The 27,800-nt window shown below is 45.9% G+C and overlaps 1 pseudogene; it reads right to left on the minus strand.

Annotated features, from left to right (window-relative positions):
• Positions 1–12,667: 12,667 nt before the first annotated feature.
• Positions 12,668–27,693, minus strand: LOC148006906 (geranylgeranyl transferase type-2 subunit beta pseudogene; annotated as a pseudogene).
• Positions 27,694–27,800: the final 107 nt, after the last annotated feature.

The following is a 27,800-nucleotide window of genomic DNA, read 5'->3' on the forward strand; positions in this document are numbered from 1 at the left end:
AAAAAGGAAATATTTGGCATGAGTCCCTCCCTATCAGCTTTGAAAGATGAGTTAGAAGAATGGCTTAAATGGTCCAGAACTATTTCTCCTGTGATAAGAAGTGATCCTTTTTGCTTTGAATCAGAAATATCTCCAATAAACCCAATGGGATAAACATACAGAATTGAGCACGCACCCATGAAAAGCTCTATTTGCTATGTCATCAGGGAACTAACTGTAAACCAGAGCAATGAGATATAATGACACATGATCTTTTAAATGACTAAATCCACAATATTAACAAACCAAATGCTGCCAGAATGCAGGGCTGAAAGACCTTTCGAGGAAGTCAAAATGGTACAACCGCTTTGGAAGACAACCTGGCAATTTCCAAGGAAGCTAAACATACACTAAGCTCCACTAAGGACATGGAGAAATGACTCGGCAGTTACGAACATTGGCTGCTCTTGCAGAGGACCTGGGATTCAGCTCCCTACACCCACACGGTAGTTAACAACCATCTATAACTCCAGGAGTGTGTGTGTGTGTGTGTGTGTGTGTGTGTGTGTGTGTGTGTGTGTGTGTGTTTCGCCCTCTTCTGGCCTCCCTAGGTACTGCATGCATATGCTACACTGTCACACATACAACATGCAGCCAAGACACCACACACAAAATATAAAAATGAAAACAAATATTTAAAAGCATAAGTTTGAATCAGATTTGGGTTCCTACTTACCCAGGGGGACTTCGGAACTTATATTTACAGAACAACCAGTGCATAAATTTCTAAAGAAACTTTACTGAAAATCAGCCACTGGAGCCAGTGAGATGGCTCAACAGGCAGAGGCGCTTGATTGACACCAGCCTGACAACCTGAGTCCCAACCCCAGGACCTCACATGACAGAAGGAGAGACTGATTCCTACAAGCTTTCCTCTGATCTCCATATGTAGGCAGTGCCAAACAAGTGCCTAGCCAGAACCCATTCACAGTCAATAGTGGATGCAGTAAATGATAAATAAATAAATAAATAAATAAATAAATAAATAAATAAATAAATAAATAAATAAATAAATAAAAAACTGAGAGAAAGCAGGAAGGAGAATAAGGAAAACTTAGCATTTCATTTATTTATTTATTTATTTATTTATTTATTTATTTATTTATTTATTTATTGAGACTTGAGTCTTTCTCTGTAGTCCAGACTGGTCAAGAATTTACAATTTTTCTATCTCAGCCTCCAAAGCAGCTGGGAAAACTGCTTAAATGTTGTTACTATATACATATGCCTGTGTGGTGTGGTATGTATGTTTCAGGACATCTCAATTGTCAAAGTCAGATGACATTTCTCCCCTTCCACCGAGCATCTGGGGGTTGAATTCACACCGTCAGATTTGTGTGGCAAGCGCCTTCACCCTCTGAGCCCAGAGAAACATGTTTTAAATTTAAATTTTATTTTGGAAAGATTGGGTCTTGCCAGCCACTGCCTAGACTGGAGCTCTCTGGGTAGACAGGGCTGGCCTCCACCTCCACTGCCTCTTGTGCGTGCAGCAAATGTCAAGTGTGCTGGTCTGTGGTGCGGGCCCTTTGCAGAGCATTTCAGTGTTTGATTCAGGCTCCTCACTAGAGCTGAGGTACCCCTTGGGTTTAAGGTGGTGATCAGCAAGGGGAGGAGAAATGATAAGCAAAGGCTATGAGAGGCCAAGGTTGGCAGCTGGTCCTACCACACTGCCACCCACCGAGGAACCCAAGGCAGAAAGCAAAACTTGGGCATTGAACACTGTGTATGGCCAAATAGATTGCCGGTCTCCACATGAGGCTTAGGGCTGACTGTATTTCTTTCCTCCCACCCACCCTGCCTGAACTGGCTCGTTTACTCAGAAAGTTCCTCACTGCCAGGGATACCACTAGAAACAGAGAGTGTAAGAGGGAGCTAGGCGGACATGGCCTGTGTGTCCAGAGCCCCGGAGGAGAGTGTTTACACAGATAAGGGTCTTGCAAAGTGGCCACACATGCGTTTTGTGAGGCTTTTCTCATACAGGGCCAGCATGTATTTAGCAGGGCAGATAGATGGACAGGGGACAGGGGACAAGAATGCTCAGCCTTCTGAGAACCAGACAATGGCTTCAAAGCGAGGCTGATCTTTGGGAATAATAGTGCCACTGTTTGAGTGCTCATAGTGAGGCTTGTGTTGTGCAAATGGAAAAAGAGGATTGGCCTAAATCCCACAGTGGGTCCTGCTGGCCATGGGCTTGCTGTGCGATTCTTGCCCAGAGCCTTACAATAGCAACTGGGATACACACAGGTAGCAACTGGAAGACCATGCCTATCGCTCCTGGCGCTGCTACATGTGCTGGTTCAACAGAAGAGGGCAAGTGGGTGTCTTTGAACATTTACTTGCATCTAAATTAAGAAAGCAGAAGCAACAGTGCAGTCCAGAGTGGTCTGCAGGGATTCGAAAGGTGCCAGCAGCATCTCAGGTCTTTGACCGGCTCATTCTCTTTCTGTAATTTGAACAGATCTACGTTCACATTTAACTTACTCATAGGGTCTTCTCAGAAGCCATGGGGTACGTGTGGTCCCAGTAGAAAGCCATTTGTCCTCATTTGGCATCATTACTGGGCATCAGCCCAGTGCCTGGTATTTGCTATGCACAAAACTCTGACAAATGCCCTTGTCTTCCTTCTAATTTGCAAATGCCAGAGGTTTCCTCTGACCTCTCAGGCCCAGCAGTGTCCCTCTACAGTCTTCCCTTAGAATGATGCTCCCTTTTCTTCCCTCTGCCTTAATCTGCCTGTGAGAACGTGCAGATGTTTCGGTGTTTTGATGTCCTGTGAAACAGCATACTCTTCCCTCTGCCTGAATCCTGCAGGCTGGATTTGATGATCAGGAAGAGACCGGTGCTGCGCTGCTCAGAGGCGGTGATGAAATATCACACTCCGGGCAGCTTAAACAATGGCATCTTATGAGTTAGGCACCAGCAGGGCTGTGTTATGGAAGGGGGACTCTTCTGTCTGTTGCTCTGCCTCTCTGCCTAACAAAAAAGGCTTCTTCCCGCCGTGCTTACAGGAAGCCTTTCCATACTCACACACAGTGACCTCTGCTGTCTCTTGTTATAAGGTACACCTGTCCCGTCATATGAGCCCTGACTCCGTGACCCCATTTAATCTATTTACCCCTAAAAGCTTCTACCTCCAATTCCAGTCTTAAATGAGAATTAAGGCTTTAACACGTTGGCTAGAGGAGAATACAGCTTCATCTACAACAGGCATCTCAAGTTCATGACAGGCAGAGGTGGTGGAAGGGAATACTGCAAGCTCACTCTCACAGACTCACCCTCTTAGTATGGAAGATTATGTCTTTGGTACTGAGCAGTCTGAAGCACAGTGTGATAATGTTTCCTAAGGAAAGGAAGAGTTACTGAGTGTCATTACACCTACAACTGGAGTGATGCTCTACCCTGAGGGTATCCCAGGACTTCAGAGGCAACACTTAGCACCTGAGTGTGCTATTTAGAGTCACAGATGCCCCAAGTTTCTATTAGTGGGCATGGTGCTTTTCACACCATACACCGAGCACTTCATTGCTGAGTGGGTGCTGCAGAGGTCAGGTGGCTCCTGACACACAGGAGCATGCTGGGAAACAGAGTGCTGTGTTGTGCCCAAGCAGGAAGAGCACAGGCCGAGATCACCAAGGTGAAACCCCAGTTGTCTCCTTCTCTTCCCTTTCTTGTGCTCATTTGGGGTTGATGATAATTAAGTACCTTTAGTGTGCAGCACAATAGGGCAGCTCAGATGTGAGTGTGCAAGAAGATAGTGATTATAATTTGATACAAGCAGCCGAACTCTACATAGACACTGAAATGCTTTTGCATAGGGCCAGGGCTATCCAAACCTCCCCAGGGTGTCCTGGGCCCGACAGCCCTGCTCAGTCCCTTGGGTATCCAAAAAGATGACTCAAGGTCAGCCAACATGTGTGCCAGCTCAGAGGCATAGTTCTTCTAGGAAGTAGCTGCCATTTATTCTTCCTCCCCTCTTCCTCCTCTTCTTCCTCTTCTTCCTCTCTCTTCCTCTTCTCTCTTTCTCTTCCTCTTCTTCTTCCTCCTCCTCTTCTTCCTCTTTCTCTTCCTTTCCCTCTTCCCTTCCTCCTCTTCTTCCTCTTCCTACATTATTTCCTTTCTCCTCCTCCTCCTCCTTCTCCTACTCTTCTTCCTCCTCATCTTCCTCCTCATCCTTTTGTAGAATCCAAATTAAAAGCTATAAATTACTGCATGCACTTGGTTGCCCAGAATCATTCATAAAAGCAGGGTTTTTCCATCTGCCGGAAGGGTTTACCACCATGGACAGCGCCAGGCCTTTGCCAGTTCTAGGTCAAAGAAAGGACTCTAGGAAAGCCTTTCTGAAAATATACAAACATGACGCAAACAGGTTGCACTTAGGGATATACATATATTGTATACACACAGAGGCAAACATGCATGCAGTAACAATTAGTGGAAAAAAGAGACCATGAATTTGAAGGCAATCAGGGAGGGGTGGATGGGAGGGCTTGGTGGGAGGAAATGGGAGGGAGAAGTGTAATTTTATTATAGTCTCAAAAATAAAAATAACAAATGTAAAAGAACAAATGCAACAGGACTCTTGGTTCTACCAAGGATTTCAGCAAGCTAGGTTCAGAAGCATTCAACCCCATAAGAATTATTACTGTATGTGAATTTGTTTTAAAATAGACAATATAGTCTAATACCTGAAACTAGAGAAGGAGTTAGCATGTGTCTGTTAAAATTTAAATACCCATCATCGCAGAGAAGTTCCTGTAAGCCTGTCCAGCTCTCCAGCGCCCCCTGGAGAGGCTTTTGTGGCAGGGCAAGGCTGAAGCCCAGAGCTGAGAAACAGCCTACGTGGGGCCAGGGCTGCAAAGGAACAAGAGACTGGCTTTGGGTTCAGACTGTCAAAAGCTGACGCTGTGGGAAGACTCCTTAATGCTGATCCTGTGAGCTGTGAAGGATGAGGGACATGGACTGGGAAGGTAAGTGGAGAGCTGCTTACTCGTAGGACCACCCACTTAGTCACATGACCACAACCCAGTCTAAAGACTTCACTCATCATTTCTGGTTCAGTGTTTTAAAAGCTCTGATGATTCTTAAAGCTTTATTATTTTTATTTATTATTATTTATTATTTTATTTATTTATTTTATGTATGTGAGTACATTGTAGCTGTCTTCAGACACACCAGAAGAGGGCATGGGATCTCATTACAGATGGTTGTGAGCCACCATGTGGTTTCTGGGAATTGAACTCAGGACCTCTGGAAGAACAGTCAGTGCTTTAACCTCTGAGCCATCTCTCCAGCCCCAGATGTTTCTTAAAGAGTACGATTTCCTTCTCTTCATCCACAACTCCAATGGACACAAACACACACACATGCACACTCATACCTGTGACAACACAGTCGTATACTCATATTAAAACATTCTCTCGTTTGCCCACACCTTCTTGCAGGCTCACAAGCTCACATGCTCACTCACACACAGCACAGACACAGTGAGGTTAGCTTCTCAATTTCCTGCTTCTCATAAGCTATCTGTATTGGTGTGGGCGGGGCACACCAGGGTACTGCAGCCACAGTAGTATTTCTCTTTTAGTCCCTATTTTCCTCCCCAGCTGTTGTCAAGTAAATGATGCTTTTGTCCTAAAACAAGGATACCTGGAAACATGGCCAGAGGGACTTAGCCGCTGTGAGTAAGGCTCTTGGCAGGGCATAATATACCCATGTGCTCAGATGATCCAATGATACCACAGGGGTCCTGTTGCAGTAAAATTAAAAAGGGCGCATGTCCTGGTTCCCTCGAGTTCCCACTCGGCGTGGGAACTGCCTGCTCTAGCTGTTTCTCTGTTACCGCTTTCACACACTGTCCCCTCGGTGGGTTGTTACCATGCCTGAGACTTGCATTCCGTGGGCCATGCCAGCCCCAAGCATTCTATAGCCTGGCATGGCTTCCTGTCACAGGCCCTGCTCACACTCCGAACTACCCAGTGAAATCATGACTCAGCAAACTGGAACCCAACAACCAGATTTATGTGTTACATGCTCCATGTACAGTACATCCACATAGTTAACTCACAACCAGATTCATGTGTTACATGCTCCATGTACAGTACATCCACATAGTTAACTTACAACCAATTGATAAGGATACAAACCGCCCGTCTAGATAAGATGTAATTTGCCCATCTAGGCAACACAAAACCCTGTATACATCCATCCCTTAAGAATAGTCATTAAGGGGGTTGGGGATTTAGCTCAGCGATAGAGCGCTTGCCTAGCGAGCGCAAGGCCCTGGGTTCGGTCCCCAGCTCCGGAAAAAAAAAAAAGAGAAAAAAAAAGAAAAAAAGAATAGTCATTAACAATCTGTAAATGTGCAGAGAGAAATCTTAACATCCACTGCCATGTTCTCTCGGCTGCTCTCTCCTCTCGCTCCAGTCTCCTCCTCATCTAAAACTTTTCTCCCACCCATCCTTCCTTCTCATCCAATGACAGGCCTCGTTCTATCCTGTACCTGCCTTCACTGCATGACGACATCATCCTACAGCGTCCTTTCAAGAGGGAGGCATCAGGGTCACATCTGGGACATGAGGCAGCAGATGATGGTGCCCTCTGAGGAAAGAGGAGGGACTGCAAGCCAGGGACGCTCACCTGGGATGTCCACCCACTAGAAGCTGAGAAACAAGGAATGGGATTCTCTCCAGAGCCCGTCCCCCACCTGCACCCGACCGCTAGCCAACAAAACCAAGTTTGAGCTCCCATCCTCTAGAACTGCCAGGTGACAAATCTCCATGACGTCAAAGCAGTAAACTCGTGGCAGCTTCTTGTGACCGCCACAAGGAATGAAAATGTCAGTGGTTTTTATAGCTTGGTTTGCATGCCTGCGCACATATTTCTTTTTCTGGACAAGAGGAATCATGGAAAACTGTTTGTTTTGTGTTGTTTGGAAATCGTTGTAATCGATCCCTAGACTAGCAACACGTTAGAGAGCATTTTCACTTGTTATTTGCAGACTTTGTACATATCTATAATGCACTTTAATTATAGCCATCTCTCATTCTCCATTGTAACCAAACCCTCCGAACACCTCCCCCCCCAGCTCCATGCTATTTTTTATTTATAATAACACACTGCGTTCAGTTGTATTGCCTATATGTAAACGGGTATGAGGTCTTCTACTGGGACACGAGCAATTTAGCAGAGGCCAAAGAGCCATCACCCCAGCATCTGTCAACTGCCCAGAGCCCCATAGCTGGTGATGGGCCCTGCGCATCCTCTCTCCTGTCTATGCTGGCATTTGGCTTGACTCGATTTTGACAGCACCTCCTTCTTAGAGGGAGTCTGTGGAATTCCTTTGCATGGACGAATGTGTCATGTCTTCTAGTTCTCAACACCTTCACACTTGCTCATTTCACTGGCAGACATGGTGCCATATAAGATGGCCACAGTTCTATGATGCCAGTACTGTGCCATTTCTGCAGGGTGGACTCTGCGGCTGACAGCTGCCATCTGCTCTCATTCCAGCAAATGCGAGCCCTTCGCCATGCTTATTGAAAGTGGGGAGCTCATCCCCTCATTCTTCCCTCCCTCATGCTTACTAAATTCAGAGGCCTTGTTCCCTATCTCTTCCCTGTTGGAAAAGGTCATCCTTTCCATCCTGTTGCATATTGATTCAACATCTTCTTTATGTTTTATTTATTTATTTATTTATTTATTTATTTTATATTTTATTTAGGCTTTATTCTAAAAGATACCTGGGTGCTCTCTGTCTCACTTATTTGGCTACTTGCTCTGTCACACACATCTGTTGTCGCAGCATCTTAAATGTACTCAATGTTCACTCACTGGAAGTGCCCAAGCAATCGTTGCCCACACCCACTTTGTCCCTGAGTAGTAAATACACAGGCTTCTTTTTAAACCTGTATCACTGGTATGGATGGCTCTGACTAGCACAGGCGTAAATCAAGAGCCGGTGCTTGGAAATGACTAAGGTGACGCACAGGACTAGTGAGCAGAAAAATGTTAAAATGCAAAGGGTTAAATCACTCACTGAGCAAGCATGAAGACCCAACTCCCAGAACCCATTTAAAAGGCCAGAGACGGCTGTGCATATGTCTGTGATGCCAGCACTGCGGGAGGATCGTGGGTACTCACTGACCACCAACCTAGAGCAAGCTTCAGTGAGAGACCTTGACTCACGGGAATAAGGCACAGGGCGTGAGAGAACACTCTGGCCTTCTCTAGCTTCTGTATGTGTGCGATGTTATGCATCACACCCACACATGTACACACACCACGTATTCACATATTCACAAAAATACAAAGAATTTAGTAGCAAAAAAAATCTGTAATTTACAAAGAATATATACTTGATTCTCAGCCCTGTGATTAAGATCCAGTAAAACAAGGTTGGTGTGTAAGAGATGCCAAGTTAGCCATGAACAGGACAGGACCGAAATCTGTGCTGTGTGTGCAGGTGTTTGGCACGCTTGGGTGAGATGGGCCATCGGTAGCATCAAAAGAAACCAGCACGTTTGACAAGACTAGCTCTTAAGTTCACAGTAAAACATCAATATAGGGGCTGCAGAGACAATTCTAGTGGTTAAGAGGGCATCTTGGTCTCACAGAGGACTGGAACGCCATTCCCAGCACCTATGGCAGGGATCTTCTGCCCTCTTCTGGCCTCACCAGGAATGGCATGCATGTATTCACAATGAATTAAAATACCAATAAAATCGTTTCTAGAATTAAAAATCCGAGCTACTAACTGAGGACTAAAGGACAGAGAATATTAAATGTTCCTGCTATGCCAAATATAGGGAAGGAAGAGGAAAGAACATGAATTTAGGACATAAGCAGAAGTTTATCAATGAGAGTTTTAAAAATGGTGTGACACCCCATGGCACGCAAAATCCATGTGTGCTACCTACAAGGTACATACCTCTAAAAGGCTGACGGTGTGAGGGAACAAAGCTTCCCAACCTTGTTCTTGTGACCTAAGCTTGTCTTTGTCAATGTAGTGGTTCTGTATTTCCATGTATGTTTTAGAATCAGTTTGTCAATTTCTGCAAGAATAATCATGGTGGACTTTTACTTAGGAATGGTTTGAACCCTCAAATCCCTTGGATAGAATGTGGCTTCTTCTAATCCATGATGATGATATGCCTCTCCTGGTTTGCCCTTTGCATACACATTGCTGTGGCCAGCTTTAACTCCCAACTGGACACAAACTAAAATCACCCTGGCAAAAAGGTTTCATGTTTAGATAAGGTGGCCTGTGGGCATGTCTATAGGGGAGTATCTTGACTGCTTAGAGAGGCCTTCTTGGGCAGGAGATCCTGGAATTTTTAAAAGGGGAGAGAGCAAAAGTAGCTCTAGTATTCATTAATTTATCACTTTTGTTTCTGCGCTATAGATTGATGTGCTGCCTTCTTTAAGTTCCTCCCCTGGAGACGACTTTGAGATAATGTAAGTACTCTCTCTCTTCTGCTGGTTTTGTCCGAGTGTTATGTGACAGTAACAGAAAAGATACTCAGATACTCGCTTCTAGTTCTTTTACTTGTCATTTGTGCTTTGAGATTAATAGAAGTCTGTCATTTCCCCTTCCCTTCCTCCCTCCAGAATCTCCCACACACCCCTCCTTGCTCCCTGTGGTGGTTTGTACATGCTTGGCCCAGGGAGTGGCACAATTCGGTGTGGCCTTGTTGGAGTAGGTGTGTCACTGTGGGTATTGGCTAGTACCCTTGTCCTAGCTGCCTGGAAGCCAGTATTCTGCTAGTAGCAGATGGAGATGTAGAACTCTCAGCTCCTTCTGCACCATGCCTGCCTGGACACTACTACCATGCTCCTGCCCTGATGAAAATGGACTGAACCTCTGAGCCTGTAAGCCAGCCCCAACTAAATGTTGTCATTATAAGACTTGCCTTGGACATGGTGTCTATTCACAGCAGTAAAACCCTAATTAAGACAGTTGCTTTTAGATTCATGGCCTCTTTTTCACTGTTATTATATGCATATATGTATATACATCGTAAATGTGTGAGTACAACCTGCTTCGTCTGTATAATGTTACCTGTATGTATGTTTTCAGAGATGACTGCCTGGTATTGGGTAACAATTGGCGTGCTCTTCCCTGGGGGAGCTTATTTCTTCTGATGTCAGTATTCCTTAGCTACCTGTAGTGCTTTGTGTAGGACTGAGACCTTGTACACATTTTTTTAAAAAGATTTATTTATTTATTTATTCATTTATTATATGTAAGTACACTGTAGCTGTCTTCAGACACACCAGAAGAGGGCATCGGATCCCATTACAGATGGTTGTGAGACACCATGTGGTTGCTGGGAATTGAACTCAGGACCTCTGGAAGAGCAGTCAGAGCTCTTAACCACTGAGCCATTTCTCCAGCCCCTTGTACACATTTATTAAAGGTTTGTTTTTAGTTATGTATATGTGAAAGTGGGTGCAAGTGTCCAGGGAGACCAGAGGAGTCAGATCTTCCTGAACACAGGCAGCCATCAGCCCTGACATGGGCACTGGCTCAAACACTGGTCTTCTGTAAGAGCAATATGCACTTCCAACCTCTGAGCATATATCTAGCTCAAGGTATGCATTTTGATAAATCTACTTCTAGATTGTGTGTGTGTGTGTGTGTGTGTGTGTGTGTGTGTTTGTGTACACCAGACACACCAGAAGAGGGTATCTGATCCCACTATGGATGGTTATGAGCCGCCATGTCAGGACCTCTGGAAGAGCAGTCAATGGTTTTTTTTTTTTGTTTGTTTGTTTTTTGTTTTTTTTTTTTTTTTTTGGTTCTTTTTTTCAGAGCTGGGGACCGAATCCAGGGCCTTGCGCTTCCTAGGTAAGCACTCTACCACTGAGCTAAATCCCCAGCCCCACAGTCAATGCTCTTAACCGCTGAGCCATCTCTCCAGCTCCTAAGGTCATACTTTTACAATTTTATATATGTATATAATGCATCTGGTTACTCTTTACCCATACATCTATCTCATTTCCCACACGTCTATAACAGCCCTCTTATACACACACACACCAGTCCCTTTTAATGACTTTAGTATTGCTGCATGACCCATTTAGTGTTAGACTTTTTAAACTTCACCTTCTCCATCTTTATTGTCGGTACACAGAAACTGTGGTCTGCATGAGAATGCTCTCTCCTCCACAGGATGATATATTCGAATGCTTGGGCCACAGTTGGTAGAATTGTTTGGGAAGGATTAGGAGCTGTGGCCTTGTTGGAGGAGGTGTTTTTCTGGGGATGTGATTTGAGGTTCAAAACTTAAGACACTCCCAGCTAGCTCTCTGCCTTCTGTTTGTGGATCTGCCAGGCTCCCCACCATGCTAGCCATGAACTCTATCCCTCTGCAACTGCAAGCTCCAATTTAAATGTTTTCTTTGACAAGTTGCCTTGGTCATGGTGTTTTGTCACAGCAATAGAAAAGTAAATGAGACAGAAATTGGCACCAGGAGTAGGGCATTGCTATGACAGGCCTGGACATGCTGTTTTCTGGAAGAACATAGAAGATCTTGGAACTTTGGACTGGAAAGTGGTTGAATACTCTAAGTGGGTCTCAATAGGTGATCCTAGTAGGAGCTTGGCAGAAACAGTGCTGAGAGCAAGGTGTACAATGGAGACATAAGCAAGAGGTTTCACAGCAAGGCTGGAGACCAATGTGTTGTTGTTTTGGTAAAGAATGTGGCTGCTTTTTGCCTTCACCTTAAGAATCTGGCTGAGGCTAAATTGAAGAGTGTTGGACTCGTTTCATTTGGAGAGGAGATTTAAAGAGCCTAATGTTGACCTGGCCATGTAGTTGCTAGTAGTCACTCTAAAGCAGATGTACAATGAGGACATCAACAGCTGACTCCACCCATGGTGCTGGACCTGCTCTATAATTCTTGAATCAATAAACAGGTCAAGGATTAAATGATGTAGGATATGTCAATAGACACAAAAATACAGTCTGATATTCATGACTATATTTTAAAAAGGCTTCTAAAACAGGGCTGAGAATGTCATTTTCTTTTTTTTCTTTCTTTTTTTTTTTTTCCGGAGTTGGGGACCGAACCCAGGGCCTTGCGCTTGGTAGGCAAGCGCTCTACCGCTGAGCTAAATCCCCAACCCCGAATGTCATTTTCTTAATAATCAAATAGATTATTAGAAATCAGAATACAGTATATTTGACAGTGAAAAAATGGAGTACTCCCACGAAAATGGAGAGGAGATGTCTACTCTACCAACACTGACTTGAGAATTGTATGTGATGGCATTAGATGAGAAGAAGAGGGAGAGTGGTCTATTACTCACCAGAAAAGCACAAGGAAATCTGCTTAGTAATGGACTCCAGATGCTGGGAAGCTAGTAACTTTCTAACGAATTATATTGCCAGTGATAAACTCCAGCAACAATGAATAAAGCTGAAAACCATCCACTTGTTTCCCTTTTTTTCTTGAAGCTCTAAATACAACACAGGTATTTACTTTATACTATGTGTAATTATGTAACTTACCATTAACAGGATAGATCATAACAGCAGTCATTTCTACTTTAATGCTGATATGTGCATTAAAAGCAGCCATGTTCAGATCGCACACTATATACTAAGCATCTTTCCTATCTCTGACTTTAGCTCACTAGAGCAGGCTGGACATTGACCCTCTGAAGTGCTTCTTCGGGTCTGCAAAAGGCAGGACTAACAGACTCATCTGCTCTTCTCTCAGCAGTGTCAATCCAGCAATGCCAAATAAAGTATGAAAAGGACCATATCTCCTGCCTTCTTGCCAACCCCCCAACCTCTTCATCTGGACACGAGGCCACAGGGCTTTTCTCTATCAATCTGAGGAAGCCTCCCGATTACCTACAGTCAGGCCAAGCCCTACCACAAATAGCACATAGCTGGTAACTTCTCGTGTTTTCCATTAGTCTACCTGAGGCAATCGTTATTTGCAAAGCCACCAACCATGTAAGTCAGAATTCCCTTGATGCAACTGACTAGTTCTTATTGCCAGGAATCTTGTGTAATAATAGATCTGCCCAGCAGGAGATTCAGAGCTCAGTCTACACCAAAATTCATCATCAAAGTTCACACGGGACAAAACAAATTCAGCCACCTGTCCCACCTAGCATCAAGCTTACCTAAGAGAGCCAAAGTTGGGACTATAGAAAGTGAAAAATCTTGTATCAATTTTTCCCAATGCTTCTGTGCTTTAAATGTAGGCCAGGCCCTCCTTTACTTCATCAACATTAATGCTTTGACACAGGGTAAGAATCTGGGCAGCACTGAGAGTGTACAGGAGATGTGGGTCCATCCAATGCTACTATTCCCTCCCCAGCACCCGTGTGATTAACCCCAGTACTTCTCCTCTGTCCATGCCATGAAGCTGTCCATGAGCTCCACCACTGTCAGGACTTAAAAAAGTCATTAATTTTCAAATACTCAAGCATGCAGTATTTGTGACCATCTTCCCACCCCTCACCTCCATAGGAGAAAAAAAAATGGGCATATTTCTCCAGTAACAACCTTATGCATGGTGCTCATGTCTGACTGCCAACAGCCTATACATTTTCAATAATAAAAATTAGCAATCTACTTAAGGAGAGTGTGCACAGTCACTGTGAAGCAATCACCATAATTCAAGACAGAATTTTTTAAATACATGAAGATAATGTTCATTTGTGTTGTAGACTTACATTAATTCTTAGATATTCACTTACAGTTAAGTAAAATTGTTATAGATGCTAAAAGGTCATGTAATTCAATATATTTTAATTTGTGAAACTACTGGAATTTTGTTTTGGATTTATATTAATATATTGATTTAAATTGAGTTAATATTAATGTAGATAAATATATTTATGTTTATGTTGATTATTATAAAATTCTTATGTGCTTTATCTGAAATAACGCATCAGCTGGGAAGTATAATTTAAAAGATAATGTTCAACTTTGAGGTTTTTCCAGTTAATTAACAGACTGAGATACTTATTTAAAACGTATTTTTTCGATCAAGAACTGAATAAGCAAGTCACTGGCACAGAACAGAAACCTTAGAGAGTCACTGCCATGTTCGTCGATTCGTTATATCACAGCCTCCATCAATCATAAGAAAAATGTTGAGACAAATTGCTGAATATTGAGAAAAATAAGATATACATGTTTTCCATCCAATAAAACTCCAAAGCATTGAAGTTTTAAATGTAAGACATAAAAGCTGACACTGGAAATGAACTGTGTACTCCACAGGTGAGGAGTCACTAAATATGACTCAGAATCGAAAGGGTGTTTGTTCCACAGGTTGCCCCCACCCCCTCCTGCTTCAGTCAGTCCTCATTCTTAAAATAAGTTAGAGCTGTCAGCATCAAAATAGATCCCTTGTGTCAATCCAACAAGAAAATAAATAAAGCTGGGTGCTTGTGAAAAGGCTTTTGGGCAATTGCAGACAGACCCTCACGCCTTACCCAGAAAACACTTGATCAAAGATGCTGGCCCACAGAGGGGTGTTGCATTTTGGCTTGAAGCCTCATCACCTTTGTGGTTGATCCTTGCGATCTAGGATGATTGTTTCAAAGTGTCATTTTTCCTTGAAAAGCTTCCTCTTGCCTTGACCTCTGAACACACAGGTCGCACAGGAAGCCTCATCACAGTCACATTGCAACAGACCTCATCAATAAACTGAGCTCGCCTTGGGAACATGAGTCTTTACTCTCTCTTAGCTGGCAATCCTAACCCAGAAACTTTTACGTTTCTGACCCACAGGCTGAGAACCGTATGCACATTTATCCTCAAGTCCCTGACAAAACCAAACAAAATTATAAAACATAAAACAAAAAAACAGAGCTGGAGAGATGGCTCAGTGGTTAAGAGCACTGGCTGCTCTTCCAGAGGTCCTGAGTTCAATTCCCAGCAACCACATGGTGGCTCACAACCATCTGTAATGGAATCTGATGTCCTCTTCTGGTGTGTCTGAGAACAGCTACAATGTACTCACATACATTAAATAGATAGATAGATAGATAGATAGATAGATAGATAGATAGATAGAACGAACCATAATTTCCCCCCAGAAATAGGTTCAAGTTGATTATAATATTTTTTCTCTCTGGGAATTATACTGGATTTTAGACATCAAAAGAGTTAAGAGCTCTTGTGGCTCAAATTTAATCCTGTCCAGTTTTTAAAAACATTAGCTAGTGGAATATAAACAATGTGTTAGCATTGGCAACAATTGCTGGAAGTATTTTTCAAAGCTTGCATTCTGAACCTGTCTCTCCCAGGGCAGCGTGGTACGTCTTCTGGGAGCTTTGCCGATGGATGTGATGCATTTGGAGTGGGCTTTCTCTCTTTCCTGAAATAAATTGAGAGCTACCCCAGGATTTCTCCCTCATTGTTTAGACTGTCACTCACCAAGCCTTCATTAACTACTAGCTTGTCACAACATCTGTCCGTACATTCCCTCCGGCACTCTAGGCGCATAAGCTCCTCTTTAGAAATTAGGTACAGGCGGTGAGGATGGGTCTCTACTCTCTTCCACAGCCGGTGACTTCAGTAAGATGTGTGCCAGGACTGGCATCTCTGAAATGTGCTAAGAGCATTTCCTGAAAAGAAATAGCTCTCTTTGAAAAACACAGGCAAAGTTATTCTGTAACTTGTTGGTGAAAACAGCAGCTAACCAACAAGTACAATGTTGCTGAATGCCAGTCCTGCTGCAAGGGAGGTAACTTTTAGGCGGTTTTGCAGATGGAGATGGGGTCGACCTAAATGAAATATGTCCTTTTACTGTTCCCTTCAAAGCTTGAAGCTTACGGATCTTGCTCTCTTTGTAGGCAATCCGGTTCTGCCTACTGATTTTCACTTATTGATCATCATTTCAGATGTGCATCAACACCTGCTCCTCCTCCAGGCCGGCCTCCATCTCATGGTGGGCTGGCTCCGGGCTGCCAGTCTTGCCTTGGGTAGGTATGTATTCAATAGCAACTGGCTTGAAGAGTTTTCTGGTCCCCAGCCTCGGCCTTTTCAAATGAATGCTGCTTCTCTTTCTGTACTTTAGAGCTTTCCCCCAGGTTTTCTCTAGAACCCAATTGTTGCTAATGAACTATCAGCTCTGGTAGAACTCCTAGAGATGCTTCCTGCAATCATGGGTTCCTGCCCCTACATGAAGCACTAAGACAGAGAGAAGAGATCTAAAACAGAAGCCTGTGTTGACTGAGTTCAGGCCCTGTAAGTGGGCTGGTGAAGGGCCCAGAGTCCCAGAGGCCAGGTACTTGCTATGTGACAAAACCTGGTAGTACATGTGAGATATTCAGTAAGAAAGTGAACTATTAAATACTACAGTCTTTACTTAAGTAATTTGTGTAAGGCAATAAGAGAGCAAGTCAATATAATTCAAGACAGCAACTGGGGTCCTAGCACTCATTTTCTAATAGTGTCAGTCACTGTCATGGTGAGCACAGGCCTCTGTCTCCAATGCTTTAAAGGGCATGTAGCCAGGAGACCCAAGAAGGCATCTCAGAAGGAGCTGGGTCCATAAGGCTTGGGCTGTACCGGGGAAGGCAAAGACAAACTGAGGTGGGAGCTTCCTGAAAGTGGGGTGTTCCTGATGGATTTGATACCACTAAATCCCAGACTCCAGCAAGTGGGTGAGCGCCTCTAACAAGGCCGGTCTGGGACTTGAAAGCCAGGTAGCTCTCAGATGCTAGTTCATTCATTCAGCTGCTGACACAGAAAAACCTGTGCCAAAGGAATCGGAGGTTGTTGTTCTGAGCCAAATATGAGGAACCGCAGCCCAGGGAGATGGCTTTGGTAGCTCTGAACGATGTGTTCTTTTGTGAAAGAAGTTACAAGAACGTCCATAGTCACAGAACAAAAGGGCACAATAATTAGCACATCCACCAGATACATGGTACAGACAAGTCTGCGTACTTTTATTTTCCAGTTTTCAGAGGTTATTGGATGACATTCATTCATTGATTTTGAGTTGGTGGTGGATTCTGAGTTGGTGGAAGGTAGTGATTTGGGCATGATTGGGTAAAGCATAGCCAAGTTTTACCTGACACGCATAGATGTTAGGTCAAAGAGAGGTTCATGCTTAGTGAGTATGAAGGACACTGAAGATTGACTGCAATCTTCCATCATTCCACAATCTTGATGTTCTAACCAGTCATTCAATCTACAGGGTTGACTCTATGATTTCTTTCTAGATGTGGCTTTCTCGGGAAGCTTCAGATCATAGTCAACAGGGATGCTTGGCCAGTGTCCTCTGGGCTCTGGGTTGAGTTTGCCTGTGCAAGGATAGGGTTGGCTGTGTTCCTGCAGCTGCCCCCAGGGCCTGGCAGCCAATGTAGAAATGGAAGTGAGTAAACTCACAGGAAACTAGCCACAGGTCAGGAACGAGGACAAAGAAGATGGATTCTCAGCGCATAGCTAGCCAGGTATTAAGTCTGAGTGGGACCAAAGAAGAGCAGCTCACAGGCAGAGAGGGCACTGCCCTGTGGTGTGGAAGCAGGATGCTGCCATGAGGCTGAAGGGGTTCAAGGTGAGCGTGGTAGTATACCAAAGAGGTGATGGCATGTCTGCACACTGGAGAGGGAGCCAACAAAGGAGGAGAGGGCGGAACCTGAACAGAGAGATCCTAGGAAGGACTGTAGTTAGATTCTGGAACATGGACATCGAGGAAGAGGCTGTGCAAAAACAAAGCCACTCTGAAAGGACACAGCATCCTTACACTGTGCAATGATAGCCTGTGCCAACAGGGCCTCTCTACCACCATTGTTTAGAAACTCCCATGACAGAGAATTTGATGAGAACCTAAAGTTCACGTCCCTGAGCTGGCTCCGTCTCTTTACTGCCCACCCTGAGGCAGTGTGGAGACTAAGCACAGTCTTGAATACCTGTTCTGTGGAATTGCCTTGTGTGAGCCCACAGACACAGGCTTGGTGTTAAGAGAGCACTGGGGGTGTCAGATCTGAGTTCTCATCGGGCTTTCTGAAGTAAGGTGTCACAGGGGGCAGATTCCTGCCCTCCCTTGCTGGGATATCAGTACCCAACTCATGGCAAAGCATGTGGCTTCGTGGCCTGAATAATAAGTCGCAGGAGGATGAATTTATCTAAGATAGATAGTAACCCACAAAGACAAGGTGAGATTTTGAGTCTTGATTCTTTTTCCTTATTTCCAAACAAGTTGGGGTCAGAACATCCATTAGTTTTAGATACTTTTACGATAAAAAGCCACAGACTGGTTAATGGCTGCTTTTAAAGACAGCCAGATCGAGGCACGAAGAATCTGGCAAGCACCAACTTGGAGCACTGTTTGTTTGTTTGAGGTCGGCAGAGAGACAGCCAGCCACAGGGACACGGCACTTGTGGAAGTTCTGTCCATGGAGGAGAGAGTTTCCCTCTGCTGCTTCACACCCACACCCCACATCATGAGGTTCACAGTGCTTCCTTGGGCTTGCCGCCATCCATGAGACCTGAAGTGAGGTAACACCTTATCCCTGTGATATGTGGGAGGCCTACACTTGACCACCATTGCCATGAGACTGAGGAGGGCTACTAACCTGGTCTCCGATCCTGAATGGGCGTACTTGGAGTGAGTGGAACCAGAGGGAAGAGGCAGCATTCTGTGTCATGCTTTCTGATCAGCCGGCGAGACAGGGTGGGGGTTGGGGGTGTTCCTCTCTATATCAGAAGTGGGCAAAAGTCAATTTACCATGGCCCTTGTATTGCAACACAGAGCAGGGATTTCAAAGCGTGCTTTAAGTCAGTTGTGCTTTGTCAAACACACTGGCCACCCCCTAGAAAGGCGAGGAACTCCCGCTGCACCGGGTTCTACCCCAACCCTCAGCCCACATCCTTCTACAGTGTGTGTACCAAGATCTTAGAAAACAGCCCAGAACTCCTCTGTGGGACTGACATACTCCTAAAGGCACTGATGTCCTTCAGTGCCAACTCAAGACATAGGAGTGACGGCAGCAGGCCCTCTGCTCTCAGGGGAGTTTGCCTAAGCACTGTCCCCTGTTATTTCTCTGCTGGAGGTAAAATGCCATTCTCCCAATGAGTGTCTGTGAGGGTGGCCCCGAAATGAACAAAACTGATCATTCTACAAAACTCAGGTCCCTGTGGGCTGGAGCACCACGCATGTTCAATCTGCTTGCTCTGTATTCTATCACATACACTGTGGGGCTTTGGCCACCATTAGTTCAAGGACTAAAGTTTAGAAAGCAGGTGAAATTCAGAAGAAAAATCCAGGAGGAAGGAGGCCTGTTGGCAACCGGCAGTCCATGCATACACTGAGGAGATTGCTAGTCATGGCCAAGCTTCAGAGGCATTTGATGTCCCCTGGAACATCACTGCAGGCAAGGCTTTGAGCCCAGCCTTGGTCTGTCTGTGTCTGGAGCTGGGGGAGGGGTGGTGGTGTGGCTCCCGGGCAGCCAGTGGGCCGCGCCAGGCCTTGCCGTCATGAGGAAAGAATCTGCAGGTCTGTAAAACAACTCGCTATTTTTAGGCCTTAGTGGGTCTGAGCCAGTTCCCCAGTGTAGTAGGGCCCACATATTTTACTGAATAGAACTTTGAAAAGTTATAACACAGGTCTCAGACCCACTCAGAAACTTCAGGGGCTAATTCATGAAGACAAAGGCACAGACCATGGCTGCCCTTTGTTCTCTCAGATTGCTCCCCTAGTATATCCCCACTTCAGCATGTGGCCCACCTAGTGCCATCCACTAATTGTGAGTCTTCCTGCACGTGCTCCCGGCAAGGAGAGGCTGGCAACAGTGCTCAGAGGTGGCTGTCATGTCAACTAGCTCACAGCACCTCCCATGTAGGGGGCATCTCCCGCTCTCCTTGTGTGCAGTAGATCAGGAAAACGACCTCCGACCGTCACTAAACCCATATCCGAGAAGCTCTTCTCTCTGTCCAACTCCTCCAAGAGACCTGGTAGCTCTCTTTTAAAATGTGTGCTGCCTGCGGCTATTTGTCTTTGTGGCCACTCCACACAGTCCTTCCCAGGGCCTGGCATGCCTCCACAGCCTGCTCCTTTCCACCCGGCATACTGAATGTCCCTCTAGAGAAGGCCAGTTTAATCCAACTGCCTGGCTCAGAATTCTCCAGGCCTGACTTGTTACTCTGGGGTAAGAAAGCACAGTCTGTAACATGGGCATTCAAGGTGGCTTCCCTCTGGGGGTCTCCCAGCTAGTCTTCTCTTGCCTTGGTAAACAGCATGGACAAGAGCTAATAACTCAGCTGAGGGACAAGGCGGCTCATGGTAAGCACATAAGAGGCTGTCCCATGTTTAAGGCCATTGTGGGCCAGCTAAGAGGGTGGGACAAGAATATAGAGCAACTCAAGAAGTAGAAACGAAGAGCTCTCTTTAAAGCTGGGGGGAGAACTAGTCTGATCTGGGAGTGGGGGGCAAGGTGTGGGTCTACCTGCTGTCTTTTTGCTTCACTCAGAGGAAGAGGCCCAGAGGAGCCTGGGAGGCTTGGAGGAAAACCCAGATTCTTAACGGAATCACAGAGGAGTAAGAGTTGTGAATCCCTTACATTTTCATATGTAATCTTAGGTGTGAGTGGCCAGGTTCGGCCATCCTTCCCTGAAGATTTGGGGTGTGAGGTCAGAGACCTCAAATTCCCCAAGGCTGTATGACCAAGCACAGAGTTGAAAGTTGGGAAACTGGCCCCACGGGCCCTGGTGCTCATTGAGTCATGAGGGGCTACTTGCCCTGTTTACAGACTTGGCTCCCATGGGAGTTCTGTGCATTTTCCCTGGGGTGGACAAGCTGGGTTTCCTCACCTAGGCTTCCTACCTAGGTAGAGAGTGGGGTCTCTGCTTACTGAATCCTGGCACCTGAGGTAGTAGTGAGGTGTGGCACTGGGGCTACCCTGAGACGTGATGATCTCAGTCGGGAAATGTTGCCAACTTGGCTGATTAGGTTGCAGGAAGTGTCCCAGGGCAGCCCATGAGGTGCAACACTGGCACTCAGTGCTCCCTTCCTGTTTCCTCAGACTACAACCAGGAGGGACGAGGAGGAGATGTGGAAGAAATATGGGAAAGCACGGAGGCTCCTATTTCATCTGTCCTCCGCACTGTAGAGTCTTGTCACTCCGAGAGATAAAAGGTGCCAGCTAGGGACACTGACATTTAGGGTCAAGTGCTCCATGGTGCTGCTGCCAGCCCGTGTCCTCCCAGCAGTGATGGCTCCCGTGTTCACATCTGAGCCTTCTTGCTCTAGTCCCTTTCAGCAGAAACCTGCAGCTCTCAGCACCCCTCTCCTGCCCCACACTGAGTCCGACGTGGGTCCTGTCCCTCTGCCTCCACTATGCAATGCCAGTCCTTGTTGCTTATGTTCTGGTATAGCTAGGCCAATTCCAGAACATTCCCAAGTTCTGGATGCAAGAGCTGTGCTGACCACTCCTGGTCAGGCCTCTCAGGCTCTTGCAGGACCCTCTCCATTTCTCTCTCCTCGGCTGGCACTCCACAGGAAAGCAGAGGGCTCTCAGGTCCAGAGGGATGGCAATGTTGGGGCGACACCTGGCTTTTTGAGTGGGTGGATGACCCTGAGCCCCCACCCCCATTCAGTTCCATGGATCGAGAGCTGGTGTGCCTTGCCTGGCTGAGGTCACAGACAGGAGAGACAGATGCTGGCTTCTAGCAGCTTTTGTTTCCTTTGGTGTTTGAAAGCAGTCAGTTGGAGCAGCAGCAGGCAGGAAGCAGGTATCACTGACTTTACCATTTCCATGCAAGTCTCAGGTATTTGGGTCTTGGGCACAGTTGGTTGGCTGCGGTGACATGTGTTCCCCTACCTCTTCAAAGCGCTGGATTCTCGAAACACACACACACACACACACACACACACACACACACACACACACCACGCCTTATATTTAATAAGTCTTAATCAGCTCAATGGCTGGGCCACTCCCAAACTTCCACGTTGCTGACCCCTCCTCTCTGATACTCCCGAGTTATTACTTACTAAAAATCTATATTACTAAAATCTATATTCCATCTTTGCTATCCTAGACCCAATGGAAGAGGGGGCTCTGGGGCCACTCTTCCCTAGTTCTTAACGTGATTGGCATGTCTTTTCTTCTGCTGCTTTCAAGCCTACGTCTTATCCCTTTCCTGGCATGGTGAACCTCTTCTCTCTCTCCTTTGTTTCTTGCCTGGAAATCCTAAAAGTCCTACCTCTGTCTCCCTGCCCAGCCATTGGCTGCCGGTAACTTTATTTACTAATCAAAGCTAACTGGGGGAAGGGTCCCTCAGCGTCTTGATGCAGACATGTGAATTCCAGTGTAAGTTGGGGAAATCTAATCAATATAACACAAGCAATAAACCAAATCCACAACAAGGCACAGCCAGTGTTAAGAGCTTCTCTAGCTGTTTATGTTTATAACCTGTGCAGTCACTGTCTTTCTGTTTCCTGTTGTCCTCCTGTCCTCCTGTCCTCCTGTCTGTCCTGACTGCTCTTGAACTGTTCAGCTCTCCCTCGGTTGTCAGTGGCTGCTGCCAGGACTCAAGTTTGCTGTCTCTGGTAAAAAGCATACCAGAGTCAGGATGTGGCTTGGGTGCCTGCCATTTCTTAGGGGCTGAGGTACCCAGGAGGCAGATGGGAACTGGGCATCAGGTACCGTTAGGACCATCAAGCACAATCATCTCCTCCTGTAAGAGGTCAGTGGGTTGCCACCCTGGTAACACTATGGAGATTCAGGCTTGAGGGTCTGACTGCAGGTATGCCCAGGCCACTGCTGCTGATCGGAGACACATCAAGGCCAGCTGCCAGTTGGCACCCTAGTTCCTCCTGTTAATGTCCGCATCACTGTTGTCACTCTCTGCTGATCCTGTCAGTAGTTCAGTGTGTTCTACTGAAAGCAGGACAGACCAGTCAAGAGAAGTATTCACTGTAGCTGATGTTGCAACATCATGAGAGGTGGCAGAGGGCCTCCTAGCCAACTCACTAGGAGTCTAAGCAGTCTTCTTACACGGCCTGAGAAGGGAGACCTATAACTAGCCATTTGCTTTCAACCAATCATGGTTATTAGGAACTGTGTTTCCAACCAATCACAGGCCTTGCTACAGACTATAGTCTTCCCTCTAGTAGGGGACATTTTTCCACCCTGCAAGGTAAGAATGGTTTGAGGAGGCTTGTTATCACAAGCCTGGTACAGACTGAAACAGCCTCCAAGAGCCAGGGTGTCATCCATAGTCTTTCACAGTTATTTCAAGGTGTCCATGGCATGTTCAAAATGGCTGATGCTGGCACGAGCCTAATCCTGCTGGCTGTTAAAAAGGACAGGCTTTTTACTCAGGGCAGACTAGTAATAAGACAGAGCTCTACATCTAATAAAGAAGTCAAGTTGCCCTACTCTAGTGGCTTGTGGTCTGTCTCAGCTGAGCCCTGCACACTGTCTTCAAATCCTTGTCTGACTGGGTAGAACTGAGCCCTTCTCCCCAAACACATCCTGAATGACTCAATAGAGCAAAGCCCCCTTTTCCATACCCTAGATCCCTGGTTAAGGAGGTATAATTTAAGTCCCGTCTCTTTCACATAGGTCTCTGGATATTCAAATCCCCAGGTGGCTGTGTGGATACCTCCTGCCTACAGTCCTTGATCATCTTGGACACACACTGACAGGGTTGTGTCAGAATCAGGACATCCCATTCCAACTTGAGATTACTCCCTACAGCAGCCTTGTATACTGATCCTAACTAAACCCTGCACCCATTACTGACTTTCTCCATCACCCTTTCCTTCTGTCCTTACCCTCATGCCCCAACCGGTAAGGCACAGTCAGACTGAGTCGTCCTAGGAACAGGATCTCTGCTGTGCCACATCATGACACTTAGTCCCCTATACCTGTCAGCACACGCGTGCTGGGCCCTGACAAGAAGTCAGAAGGTTGCGTCCTCCTGCTGGAGCTACTTCAAGGATGACTGGAAGGCTAGGTTTTGTTAGGACATGCTTCCAGGCTCATGGCTGTGTACCCTGGGTCTGCACTTCCTTCCCACAAGCGCACTCCTCTTTGCTAGCCGATCCCCCTTTGTCATTTTGGCCTCTACCCAAGCCTGGTACAAGCCATGACTCTCTCGGGTTTTGCCTTATTTCTTGGTCTCTCTGGCAGTTAAGAATGACTATAATTATGGCTAGTTCGTCAGTATGACTTAAGAAAAAAAATGTAGAAAGGTTTTCTTAGAAAATTATCACCTTTCTGACAAAAGAGGCCACACGCAGTAGACAGTGCCCGTCACTCCCCCGTCACTCCTCCTGTGGACGGACGTGAGGGCTCGGTTGGACACCTATCAGTAGAAGTCTGAGGCTGACAGGTAGGTTGGCTTGCACATGTAGGGTGCTGTGCCAGTATACCACCAGGCTGCTATCTTGGGGCTTCTAATAATCAGAGCAAAAGAACCTGATTTCCTGTTTAGGCCTCTGTAGTAGGTTGCAGAATGTCCTCTCAAATTTCCCACCCTCCAGAACCTTGGACCATGACCTTGTTTGGAAACAGTGGTCCTGACAGATATAAAATGGTTAGGGATCCTGAGATGAGCTCACCCTGATTCAAAGTGGCTCCTAAAGTCAATGATTTGTGTTCTCATAAGATGTGGCTCTATGGTCAAGAGTGCTTCTACCTCCTCAGCTCACTCCAGGGCAGGAATTAGCAGCGGGGGCTGATCTCTGTCTCCATGAAAGGGCACTTAGATTATTGTAACTGGGAGATTCTGGTCCCTGCCCTATGTTCAGTACCTGCAGTTTCCACGTGGGAGAGCCAAGAGATTCTAACATGAGTTTAGTCTCCAGCATCCACACTGGCTGGCACACAACCATCTGTAATTCCAGTTCCATAATATCCAACACCCTCTTCTGGGTGCATGTATGCAGTGCACAAACTCACACAGGCACACAGACCACATATACATAAGAAATAAATATACCATGTTTAATATATATATAAACATATATATTTATGTAAAATATACCATGTGTGTGGCTGTGGCATCTTCCATTAAGGTAAAAGACTATATACTCAGACCCACTGGTTTCTACTGAGATCATATCTGTCACTTGGGTTCACAGTGTGTTGAGAAATAATGAATGCGAGCTCCCACTTATGCATTTATGCTTGTTTCTTGTCCTCTGTAGCCACACTGAGAACAAGCCAGGGCAACTTGTTGCATAAGGAAGCGTGTGCATGAGGTAGACAGCCTTTGCCCTGGCTGCTTGCCAGCCAACTGTCAGCTGTATGAGTGTGGCCCTCTGGGAAAGCCCACCTTTGGCTGTCCTGCCAGATGACTTACACCAAGATTATCTGTGTGTGATCTCAGCAGAACCACTCAGTTGGTAGGCTGACTTTGAGAAGAACCAAACACTATTTTGCCATTGGGGTTTAGGGCAGCCTGCTATTCAACAGTAGCTGAGTGAGATGCCTGGGAGCCTAGGTCTAGATTTTCAGACTTCACTGTGTGAGCCCTTCAAGCCTCGAAGAGAAAGCGTTGGGCTAAACTAAAGAGAATGATCTCCCTGCTCAGGGTTTTAAGGATTGAGTTTTATTCTCAGCATCAAGAGATAATACTGCTTTCTACGGCAGGAGCTGGGCCAGCAGCTAAGAGCACCTGCTGTTCTTGCAGAGGACCTGGGTTAGGTCCCCAGCATCCGCACTGTAGCTCACCATATATAGCTCCAGTTCCAGGGGACCAGGCATTATCCTGTGGTTTCCATGGTCACCAGGCACACATGCAGTGCACTTACAATATATGTATACAAATGCTTAGTTATGTACATAAAATAAAAAACAAATAAATCTCAAAAGAAAGGAATGCATGGCTTCTGATTTAAGTAAAACATTTGTGATCAAATATTTAATAAAACATTTGCTCTAATTACAAAGACTTGTGTAGTGGCTGACTAATCAAAGGAGGGTGTTAGCTAGAAAAGACAGAGCACAAGACTTTTATGAAGAAAAAACCAACCCACAGTAAAGCACTCTGAGAAGGTATTGACAGCACAGATGACAGACCTGGAAACTGGCAAGGGGACTCAGTGTTCATGGTGATTCTGCTAACATTGGTGGGAGGCCTTACCCTCTGTGCTACACTATCCTATAACTGATGTCCAGCAGAGAAGAGGACAAACCTATCTCTCCTTGGGGACCTGCCATTTGGCAAAGTAGAGGGCACACAGAAAAACTATGTATTAGATGGTGTAGTTGGTGAAATCAAAGCGTGTTGAAGCCCCTATCCTGGGTGCCTGAATAGCTTTATAGGGAAACAACTTCACAGATGGTCTCAGGTTATGGTGACATTGTTAGTGTGTGCCCAATCCAACATAATAGGCGTCCTAAGAGAAGAGACAGACAGAACAAAAGTGTCATGCAATAATGGAGACAGGTTAGTGGTGTGGTTGAGCAAGCAGTGCCAAGGATGGCCAAGAATAACAGAGACCTGGGGGAAAGCAGGAAGGAGGGCTGACTTTCCTTCTACAAACCTGAGACGATGTGGCTGCTGACATCCCAATGTCAGATTTCCAGTCTCCAGAACCCGGAAGGAAGAAACTTGGTTTCTGGGCTCCTGATCAGTAAAATTAGGGAACGAAATGGGATAAGCCGAAGATGAAGTATTTAGTGTAAGCCGGGCCACTTGGAAGTCCTTAAGATGTAAAAAGGGCAAGGAGAGATCATGTATGTCTGGGGAAGGTCGTGCCAACGAGCTGTAAGCGCCAGTGTAAAAGCTCTGGGGTAGGAGTGTGCCTCACACTTGCTGCTGGTGCAAATGAGGTTATGGGACAATCTGGAGAAAAGGAGGGATGGTGAGGTGGAGTCTGGCAGGTTAGCAAGGCTGTTACACTTTGATCAGCGAAGAGAGTAAGCTCCTGTTAAGATTCTGAAGCGAGAGACAATTTGATTTCTTAAAAGTTGACAACTTAAATATGTCTGCACATGTGTGGACTTATCAAACGCTGGAATCACCTGCTGTGTGGTTAAAATCTAAAGGGGTCAAGGATGGAATACGGGAAAACCCCTGGGAAACACAATTTAAAAACAGACCGAAGACAGAGGTGATTGGAAGGAGAGGAGAGGCAATAGTTTGGCTTTGGAAGCTCCAGGCAGTAGCAGAGCCAAGAGGGCAGAGGGATGGAGGGCAAAGACTCTGAAGCACTTTTGCCCCAATCCATTAAACGTTGAGTTCAAATTAACAACTCTTTTCCTTTCCTGTAGTATTTAACACAACACTCTTTGGGACTGGGTTTCAGGGCCTGCTTGTACTGTTTGCAATTGTCCTGCCTCAGCCTCCCAAACGCTGGAATTACAGGCACTTGTGACCACACAAAGCTTAATGCACAGGCTCTACTCATTAGCTGTGATCTCCACATATACCGGTGGTCAGAAAACGCCAGAGACGATAAACATTCATTCGCATTAACACCACTGACTGAAAACAGTCAGCACGCAACATGGTCCTTTCTTCCACCTTAGTGAGGTAGCAGGGCCAAGTACTTCATAAGGTTTGCTCCAGGAGAGAAGCAGCTCCGTCATGCGGAAAATTAGCGGAGCCCGGGTGCAGGGGCCCAAGTGCGGCACAGGCAGAGCGTGCACCTGCTGGGTTGGACCCGCACACCAAATGCACAGGACATTGGAGCTGCTTCCGACTTCACGGGCCGCATGGCCCGCGTGCTAAAGCAGGCGCATTGGTGGAGCACTGGGCCAGCGACGGGCCACGTGGGACCGGCTCTGCCCCGTCACTCGACTGCACAGAACAAGCGAGGAGACG

The sequence above is a fragment of the Rattus norvegicus genome, chromosome 1, assembly GCF_021556685.1.
Source record: "Rattus norvegicus strain SHRSP/BbbUtx chromosome 1, alternate assembly SHRSP_T2T, whole genome shotgun sequence".
Taxonomy (NCBI): domain Eukaryota; kingdom Metazoa; phylum Chordata; class Mammalia; order Rodentia; family Muridae; genus Rattus; species Rattus norvegicus.